Genomic DNA, 10,897 nt, shown 5'->3' with positions numbered 1-10,897 from the left:
TCATCCTCGTATCTCATTGGCTACGAGGGACCTCTTACCATATGTGTCTATGTGTGTAGATAGAACGAAATGTGTCTATGAAGCGTCATTCGCCCAGGAGGTGTATCGATAGTTGTACGTAAATGTGAATCACCCAGAAAAAGTCTTGACCAGTCGGGCGATCGCTCACTAGGCCTTGGACATTTTCGAAGGATTATTAAAAGCAGACAAAAGCAAACGTCCTTGGATCTGAGAGAGAACATGAACGAAAGAGGGCAAAAAAACGATGAGGACGCAGTTAAAAGTTAAATGACCATTTTTATTCTTTGTTTTTTACATTATCCACAACTCTCATTTATTGTGCAATAATCTAATTTGTAACATGTATTTGTTACATATTTTGATGCATTTTTATGCTTTAGAAAACATTTATGTCTGAATTTTGGGGGGCTTGGAACGGATTAGGGCATTTACATGGAAAACGCGTCTCTACTTAGAAAATGTTCTAGTTAAGAAATTTCTTCCGGAACCAATTAATTTCGGAAGTAGAGGTACCACTGTATCCGCATCAATGGTGAGATGTTTGAACAGGTGTACCGAAGCAAGCGGTATACAGGAGTGCCACCGACAGCATAAATGAACAACATCAATTAGCTTTTGAGGAGCAATTAGCACAGATGCGCAAACAAGGATTGGCCTTAGGGGTTGGCAGGATTCTTTTAATTTGTCTATTGAAGCTTTACCTGCATGTTTACCTTTCCAAAACATAACACGACACTTCTCAGGACTACTCCAAAATGATTTTATGATTTGATTTTTGGTTAACAAAAGAAGCATCTTGAAATGACCCCTCATTTTAAAGGGAATTTCACCTTGGTGAAAACAGCTAACGGCAGCGGTTACGACATGAGAGCAACGCAAGTTTTTTTCCCCCCTTCATGTAGACGTGCTAGTGGTGACGCGGTATGCTGCAGGTGAGGTTGAGCGTAAGCTGAATCAGCAAACGGTTCCCGAGCAATTAGTGTGACGACTCACCATGGCGTCCTTGGACAAAACCGCATCCTGCCTCCGTACATTTGCACAATAAATCCCACAAACATACTAAAAGAAGCTCAAATTTCCGCTTCCATTTCCCAACAGGTTACCCATCGCTTTGCTTTTATCTCGCAGGTGAGAAATGTTTTTGGGGAGTGCAGCAGCGGGGGTGACGGGGCGGCATGGCGTGGTGCCGGTGGTGGCGAAGGAGGCAGTAATTAGCGATGAGCTAATGAACTGCCGCTCATTATCGGCGAATCAACAGGGCCCGCGCTAATTACGGCTAGCGGGATGGACCGGTCTGTGCCGCCATGGGCCCTGGGGTCCCTCTAGAACTACGACACGGTGGATTCAACTGCCACGAGCTACAGGTGCTTGCTGATGCTGAAAACACAACATGATGGCGGAATTGACGTAACGCAGACAACGATACGAAACCGGAAATGAAGCTCTCCGGCGACCACTCTGTAAAATATTTTCTTAAACTTATCTGAACCTTCGATCCAAAGCAGACCCCCGCAATTGCTATCGAAAAGTTATTAGAATTGCCTGTATTACTAGTTGAACCCAAAAATGTACCGCAAAGCACGAGTGAGCATTTCAAACACTTAAAAACATCCTCAAACATTGATGAATCTTTAACAAGCTAACCACGCACAAACCAAACAGGCCGTAATAATAATAATAATAATAATAATACATTTTATTTATAAGCGCCTTTCAAGACACCCAAGGACACTTTACAATAACAAAAAACACAAAACAATACGGGTTGAGCAGCGGCAGCCAAAAAGCGCCAGCGTTCACTCAACCCGAAGGTCAGAAAGAAACCACAGGGGAGGGAGAGAGGGAGAAAAAAAAACACGCTCGAACTACCCTCATTTTGAGGATAATTTGAGTGAGGCAAAAAAACTCCTGCACAAGCATATGACAGTTACAACAGGTCACAAGTCAAGTCAAGTCAACAGTATTTATAGAGCACTTTCAAACAGCCATCGCTGCATACAAAGTGCTGTACATGGAGCAATTTAACATGCACAATAAACAGTAAGACAAATCGGTAATAAAGGCGGTAGAAAGCACCAAACAGTAAAACCAAGAACAAATCTAAGTCATGCCGAGTCGAATGCCAAAGAATACAAGTGAGTTTTGAGGAGGGTTTTGAAGATGGGCAGCGAGGAGGCTTGCCGAATGTTCAGTGGGAGGTCATTCCAGAGAGAGGGACCAGCAACAGAAAAGGCTCGATCCCCTCTGAGCCTCAGTTTAGTTCTTGGTACTTCTAATAAAGTCTGGTCCACAGACCTGAGGCGCCGGGCAGGTGTGTAGGGGCGGATGAGCTCAGAGAGGTAAGGTGGCGCGAGATTATTCAGAGATTTGAAAACAAATAAGACACAAATAACAAATAACAAATAACAAACAAGACATAAACAATGAAGACGGTGAATCAACGGAATGTATGAGGGAGGGGGGTTTTTAAAGGTAAATGCATATTTAAAATAGGACCCAAACTTGATGAATTACTGCAGCAGTGCAGTCCGGCATAAAACAACAAACACTGGACTAGACAGCGAGGCGCGGGAGTTATGCTAAATCCAAGGCGTCGACACTCCGAGTCTCTGATTGTGGCTTAGGAGACCTTAAACCGAAGGTTCGGGCGACTTTCACTCGAACCCACACCATCTTAAATCTTAACCTTCACCTATGACGCACAATTCTTACACCTAAGTCTAATTACCCTAAACCTCAACCGAAACTCAAGGTAACAACTGTCCATGCATCCATTTTCCGATCAGCTTATCCTTACAAGGGTCGCGGGGAGTGCTGGAGCCTATCCCGGCCGTCTTCGGGCAGTAGGCAGAGGACACCCTGAACCGGTTGCCAGCCAATCGCAGGGCACACAGAGACCAACAACCATTCACGCTCACACTCACACCGAGGGACAATTTCAAGTGTTCAATCAGCCTGCCATACATGTTTTTGGGATGTGGGAGGAAACCGGAGTACCCGGAGAAAAGCCACGCAGGCCCGTGGAGAACATGCAAACCAAAGAAGAGTCAACCATTTTCATCGACTGCCACGTTCAAAGTCGCGTCCTTCCATCACCCAAGTTCCCTTCAAACGGAAACTAGTGCGCCATTCCCAACATGGCAAACAAACGTGTTTTCCCAGCAAACACGGCCTGATATCGGGCATCAAACGCCCGCTGTGAGCCCACTGCGGCCTCCTATCTATCCGGCAAAAAAGTTCTAAGTGCATTAATGAGGAGACTAAAGGCGATTTAAGAGAACCACCAAGGAGAGCAAATAGAGAAGAAAAAAAAAAAAGATTCTCGCCGTCGAGTCGAAAGAAGAAGCGACCTGGGCATATAAAGTAGCCCCCCCCCACCCCCCTTTTGCGTTTCCTCCCATAACTTAAGCAGAGATCAGTGGCTAACACTCTTAATCCCAAGGGGGTGCTTTCTGAGCTGTAATTTAAAAATAGCGTTTTAATAACACACCAGTGCTACAGTACATTAATCTCGGAATTAATTATCTCGCCCACCCCCAGCCTATTTGCTTGAAAGCGACTCGTTGCCCGCATTTTCTTGTGTTTTTAGCTCTATTTATTCCACGAGCCAGCGGATAAAGAGATATTTCGCCGAGCCGCTGCCGTGCGGCGCACTAATTACGTCGCTGTACATTAGCGCGCCGGCGTATTAAATATTTAAACCGGACGAGGAAGCGGCACAGGCGGGCCGGCGAGGTGTGAATTTCTTAAACGCCGCCCAATCTAGCGCAAGCCATGCAACGTAAACAGGAATCGATTCGATTAAATGAGGGTAAACTCAAGCGTAATCCAAAGATATTGTCGCAAACGGCTCCATTTTGACACTGCGACGCCTCCTTCCACCCCCCCACCTCACCACCCCTAATCAAAAGTCACTCGCAGCCATAGGAAATCAATTCCACGGAGAAATTAAAGAGGACGACGTGACGGCGCGAGAGGCCTAAAGGCAGTGCAAATATTCAAAAACAATATTAAAGTGCAATAAATAAAATATGAAGCTTCTTTGGCAATATAACACCGGGGGCGTCAGGGGAAGTGGGCACTAAATGCGGCTTAATGAAAGACGCTGGCGTTTAAAGGCGCAGTAATCACCGTGCCAAAGGTGGCGCCGTTCAGCCCCTACGGCGCGAGCTGCACCCTGACAAGCACCAGTGAGTATTCGGGCCACACGCTGAAGAAAGGAAGGAAAAAAATACATATGCCGGAATAAAGATAGATTTCTTTTGAGGGGAAAAAGAAAAGTCAATCCGACAAGAATGAAACAAAAGACGTCATTCTCATATATTACTTTCATGTTGTGCTGCTCATTATAGTATTCTCAAAATAGTCCACCTTTTCTTTCAAGAAAAAAAATCTAAAGAAAGAGATTATTCCCTTCAGAAACTTTATTCGTGTAACATTACGTCAACTTGGCAACATTAGGAAAAAAAAAAAAACACCGTAGTCTATAAAATGATGACTTCATTCTCGTAGGACTGTGCCCCTTTTCCAAAGTAAATACAAATTTATTTAAAAAAAAAAACACTCAGAAGAAAGTGCCTGATCTTACCGCAAAATTTAAGATTTAATTAGTGCACACGATTTTTTTCCTGAATAAATACAACTTTATTTTTGAAAATTAAGACCGGTCGTATGATTCCTCTCACGACTTACACTTAAAAAAAAAAAGACAACATTCTCAAAAATTAATTTAAACCCCAAAAAAATGTATCAATAAAATTCTATTACTACTTTTTTCCTCACAAAAATACAACTTTACTCCCCAAATTAACACAACACTTCTTGTTTGATTAAACCTTTTCGTCCTCATCAAACTATTCTCGAGAAGGACTTAATAATTTTTTTCCCCCTAGCGTGGCTCTGACACTCTTTCATAGACAAGCGATCAAGTCTAACGTTGACATTTCTGATTTGTATATGAGGAAGCATGTTCATTTAAAAAAAAAAAAAAAAACATCATTCTTGTCCCCTCCCGCCTCCCCTGATGATTGACTGACTGACTGACCTCTATTGTCACGTCGACAGCGATGTCCCCCGCGCACGCATCACTTTGTACGTCCTCGACTGAACGCCGCCGAGGTGCGCGAGGCGGGTGCCCCCCCGGGTCTGTGTACGGCAGATAACCTTTAAGGAGTTGCGGTTCACGCCTCATGGCCCCCGGCACCTCGACGGCTATCGCTCCGCGGCATCGCCGCATGCTAAAAAATGCGCAGAGTGGAGGCTCGCCGCGCATGATTGATGTCGACTGCGGGCTCGTCCGCTATCGTGCGGTGTAATGCGGGAGATAGCGTGGAGTGTAAGATTGCGTTTGGGGAGGAAATAGGAAAAAGTGTGCGGCGATAGCGTCCTCTTCTTTCACGTCCGAAAAAAAAAAATCAAAGCCTATCTGCGTGGGTTATACGCAAAACGGTCTTCGACGCGCGTCCGGAGACATCGTCCGCATTTCGATTACGCAGCTTGGAAGTGAACCAGGAGGAAAATTTGGTCTCTGTCCGATGAAATCCGAGTTGAGTGCAATTTACGTTTTTTCTCGGAGGAGGCCGTACGGAAACAAAACGAACGCAACCACATCGACTAGAAAGGAAGTCGGATGCGTTTGAAGGAGATTTCTGGCCGCCATGTCATTTACCCAGACAGCTTTGACATGTAGCAGAATATGGACGCGCTCGCGCTATGCTAACGTGTCAAAACCGCGGGCACGCTAGCGCTATGACTAGCTACAAATAGTTTTAAACGTTATAATTAGGCTTGATTGAGTTATGAAAGGCAAGCCGCTAAGCAGGACATAAAAGATGATTGGAAAAAAAAAAAGATGACACCTTTGTTGTATTTTTTTTGGGGTGACACGACGCGACACGGCGTCGTCCTATTTGATTTGTTTACAGTGAGGCAGGTGGTCATCAATTCAAGTCATCTCGTCAATCCTTTTTTTTTGGTGCGCGCATGCAGGACTGACTATTTTTTTTCCAAACAGCAAAAATAAGTTGCTAATTTTGTCAGTGCTCTTTCTAGACACTGCAGGTTTAATTGCTAATTGTTAACTGGGAATGAATGCATTTGCATATTAATTAGTTCGCCCATTTGCATTTTTAATTTGCTGCCTTCAAAGGGGGGGGTGAGATAAAAGGTCGCACAATTCTGAATAATTTAAATAATTTATGCTCCGTTGGTGAAAAAGAGGCGAACAGAGAAAGTGTTCCGCGGATATTAACCCCTGAGAGCTTTTACCGAATAAAGCACTCCAAAAATTGTTTTAACAAATCTAATTAAACGGAAAAAGGTCTGAACACACAACCACCCGGAGCACCAGCAGCTCGAGTGTGTCCTCGGGACCAAAACAACGCTGGGGAGTGAGCGGCGGCAACGACGGCGGCGGCGAGGACAACACTTCCTGTCCTCCGTGCGGATGTGAAGGCCCGCGCGACTCCTTTCATCAGTCAGATTGATCAAATATCCCTACAGGAATGCTGATGGAGTTGCCGCTCGCTAATCGGAATTCTCTCTGAAGTGAAGCTGCTCTCCACTGAGCGTCACCCTCCATAAGCAATCAAAGACCGCCGTGCATCCTTGAAAGTGAACCAGGACAACTTGAAGCGATGAGGGGGCCTTAATGAATCGCGAGCCGTCCAAACACAGTCCAAGCACCAAAGCCCGTTGAAAAGAAAAAAAAAAAAGGCCAACTTTTACAGTTTTGCATCATTTTTACACAGTTCTGTCGCTGCTGCTGCTATTTTTCTCTCTCTGGTGTCCACGAAGCTGAGGCCGCTTCAAATCGGAGCATATCCACCTTCTAAAATTTAGATTGATCTTTTTCGTCACCAGCGAACGCTTCCTGAGAAACAACGCCGAGCCAAATAAAGCGGGCTTCTTTCCGGAGGGAGTTAATTGAGGCCGATAGATGGCGAGTGCGCGGCACCTGTTCTTGGATGCCACTAAAAGTCACACTTTACACTTTTTTTCCCCCTGAGCCAGTGACTTGAATGTTCCATTTTCTTCTTTCTTCTTTCTTAAGGTGGTAATGTCCAGAAATACACCCAAGCGAATTTTAGCATGGGTGGTTTATTTATTTTTTCCCCCATTTTTAATCTGCATGAACCTAGCGCGGACTTTTTCCAAGCAGGTAAGTACCGCGCTGTGGAAATGGAGTTCCTGAGAACTTCGTGCTCTGTTCTCTGGTGCCCTGGGACCATCAAACAAGCAAAATAAATAAATACAGAAACATCTTCTATGATGGGACTGATCCCGAGCCAACTTTTGCCAGCTCCTCTTTCCTCTGCATCAAGTTGCCGAGTACTTTGCGCAACTCTCGCAGAACATAAGCACCTTCTACGAGGTCTTCCTGTGAGTCAACGCCACACCAAAGTCGACTTTTGAAGGCCACATGAGAGTCCACTGGAAAAAGTGCCAACTTCGACATTTTTGGGCGTGCCAGTGGTTAAAATCCCCCCCCCCTCACCCCCTCCCTCTTCTTGATCGAGGTCCTGAGCTCTTTGTGAGTCTGTCTTGTCTCCGGTGTCCTGGTGATCTTAATTACAGGCCCTGGAACTGCAGCGGAGAGGCCCATTAGAATCAGAAGACATCCAGCTTCCATTATGGGCTTGGCATTTGGTCTTTGTGCCCGTGCTCTTAAATTACACGTTGCCAATCGTGGTAGGCACGGGCGAGACGAGGATGGCTAAGCGATAAGTTGAAGGAGGGGCGGGCGGCGATGGGGTTTTTTGGGCCGCACTTGCCAACTGTACCCCCCGCCCCTCCCTCCCATGCCAGTCTTTATCGCCAGATAACTTATGCAAAACAGCAGATGAAACCCATTCCCCATTCACGTCGCGCTGATTGTCAGAGTACGCTCGCATTCCTTTGAGAGCGTGATTGACCGTCTGAAAGGCGACAAATTAGGGGGCCTGCGCTGTCTTTTCTTCGCGTCGGTCGCCGGGTTTATTTGCGGCAGATTCACCCGGGCCCAAAATGAAGTGAACTCAGGCACCCGCTGAATGGGAGAGCTATGATTGAATAATTGATTTCCTTTGTGCGGCCTGTGTTTAAGAGGGATAACTCGAGATCCTTTAGAGTGTAATAATTATAATTACCGCCATGACTGGTCATGTCAAATATGACACAGGAAAGGACTGTTATTAACCTTTATTCTCCACCAGGAGACAAAAAAAATAAAAAAATCCTCATGTCGCTTTGCCTTCTGCGTAGGGTTTCTTCCAGGCAGGCGTAGGCTGGAACGCTTGGACGAGCTACTGGTGTCTGCCTGCCAAAAGGTTGACGGCTAATTGAGTGTGCAGTCAGGAGTTAGTGCAGTGTCGGCGACTTGCTTTTGGGATGAGCGGCGAATTTACAACCCACTCGGCTGGAGATGGAAGCATGATCCTCTGTTACCCGAGGTCCTTCGGTTATGCGGATGGGGCGGCGGTTTTTCAGTTTGAGTCAACAGATCAGAGACAATTTTACTCCGGTCTGGAAAGACCATGTCACTGGCATCAGGCCCCAATCCTCCTTTGTCTGCAGTTCATCATTCGTGGCCTTGCAATGCACTTGCAATGTTCTCTCACGATGAACAGGGGTTCACTGTACATTTAAGAAATCCCATCCAGCCCAGCAGGACATGCGACTTTTTTTCTCTCTCTTTTGGTTTTTAAACAAGACCGCCGATTAGTCTGTCATGCACTCGTCCACGTGGAAGTGAAGGCGCTCATCGTCTGGAGTTGCCTAATGACTTCCTAATTCCTCATCGAGGCATGAATGTCCTCCACAGCAGGGGGACCGGGCACGGTGGCAGGGTGCCATCCAAGAACAGGTGCCGCGCACCCGTCGTCTACAGGCCTCAATTAACTCCCACCGGAAAGAAGCCCGCTCACCTACTTGCGGCTAACGCTAATCATGCTGATTCTGACAGCTGGCGGCGAAGTTAGGTGGAACACTTGCCTTTTTGGGGTCTTATTAGTTTATTTAGTAGGAAATAAATGCTTCTAAAACGTATACAATATGTGACAATTAAATGTCTGCCAACTTTCAAACACCATGTTCCATTTGATATATTTTCTCAATTGCAATAAGCATTAATACTGGCCATTTGGCCACTTCAATTCTTATATTTTAAACATTTGTCTTTTCCAACTTGAGCTCTTGAAATACATACAGGGTATACAGTTGACATCAAAACTTACATTTTGGTTGTATCGTGACCAGCTTTGGCCATTTAAAACCCACAAACATGTTTAAATTCCTTGTTGTACACAGAACTGAATCACGTCTTTCTTTCTGGATTCTACACTTGAAATTGTTTTGTTTTTGTTTTTTTCCAACCACCAGTATTGACATCATTCTTCAATTTTTGACCAAGGGAGCAATTTTAAGAATTTCTAATTTCCAAAAGAGGCGTTTCATGAATTACTGCACTCCACGAAGGAAAAGTAACTTCTAATATAAACGAAATAAAATGTATGCACAGCAATAAAACACAGCAACAACAAAACCCAGATAACTTCACCACAAAGCGTGTCAAAAAGGAATTAGACACCAACATTAGAACAATATGTACCCAGTAAAAAATGCCATATACATTATATTCCTTCAACTCAGCAAAAATCAATGACAATAATATGAGCCGTACATTGGATTGAATCCATGATGCTAATGCTAAAAATACACGTTAACAAAGCTAAATGCTAATTACCATTGACTTGTATAGTATTATACAAGCTAGCATAGCTGCCTACCTGGTGCGAGTTGCTGCAAATGTCTTGAAAACGTCCTCCAGGGGTCACATAGCAGGCTTTTAAAAGTGAAACCCATTCTACAAACACAAATGGCAGTAAATTTGTGGTATGCACATGGACTAAAAATGACTTTTATCCGACATTTTGTGGCATTGTCGGTATTGCTTACCTCGACGCATTTCTTCTTTGCGTCAAACGTCACCCGAGCAGGTGTACTGCGGTGTTAATATGGACAGACGGCCGTGTGGAGAAACTTAAGAAGTACATTTCGAATTTATTTTTGTCGGCCTAAAAGAAGTCATGTAAAAATGTAGCCTCCCCCCCTCAATGTACGTTATTTATTCATTTATTATCTTTGTAAATGTATGTTGGTTGAAATTTAAAGGTAAAAGTTTATAGGCATCTAATTTGAAAAAAAAAAAACGTTCTCCATTCTTTATATTGAAAATATCTTTAGAAATTAAATGCTTTATTTTTTTTCTACATTTTGCCTTCATTTTTTATTTCAGTGCTGTCCCAATAGTTTTACATCCAGCAGCATCAGCCATTCATCATCCCCCTAAGCCTTGTTGGCATCGTGCCGGCAACCAGGGCTGTGGTCGAGGGGCGACCCGGGATGCTGGCGGGGGGGGGGTCCAAATCGCTCTGTCACTCACGGTGGCGCCACCGTCATCCAGTCATCAATCGCGGCATGTAAGCATGCAGCCAACAGATGGAGACCCAGCAGGAGTGACTGGCGGGGTGGGGGGGGGGGGGGGGGGGGCATCACCCTCAGCTTCCAGCCTCACACATCGTGCAGCAAAGAAGGGCCACCAGGAGTCACCCTGGCCAGGCCCTCCTGCAGTTAAGTCCGAATGTCACTTGTGATTAAGTAGTCCCCAAACTGACGTGGAACAAACTCGAGAACACAAGGTGGTCATGTCATCGCCACACAGAAAAAAAAAAGAGGCGGGGCCACTTCATCTTGTGCTTGTGAAATGTTAAAAATAAATAAATCAATATGCTCAATGTCAGTAGCAATAACATAATTAAACACAATAAAACATTTCTGCATCATGATTTATTAATTCCGACTCCTTCTGCTGTGTGTGACTTCACCAGCAGGGAGACCA

The sequence above is a fragment of the Hippocampus guttulatus genome, chromosome 20, assembly GCF_054856545.1.
Source record: "Hippocampus guttulatus isolate MCC_2025c chromosome 20, RoL_Hgut_1.0, whole genome shotgun sequence".
In the NCBI taxonomy this organism is placed as follows: domain Eukaryota; kingdom Metazoa; phylum Chordata; class Actinopteri; order Syngnathiformes; family Syngnathidae; genus Hippocampus; species Hippocampus guttulatus.
The sequence above is the reverse complement of the archived record's forward strand: the minus strand, read 5'-3'. Positions refer to the sequence as shown.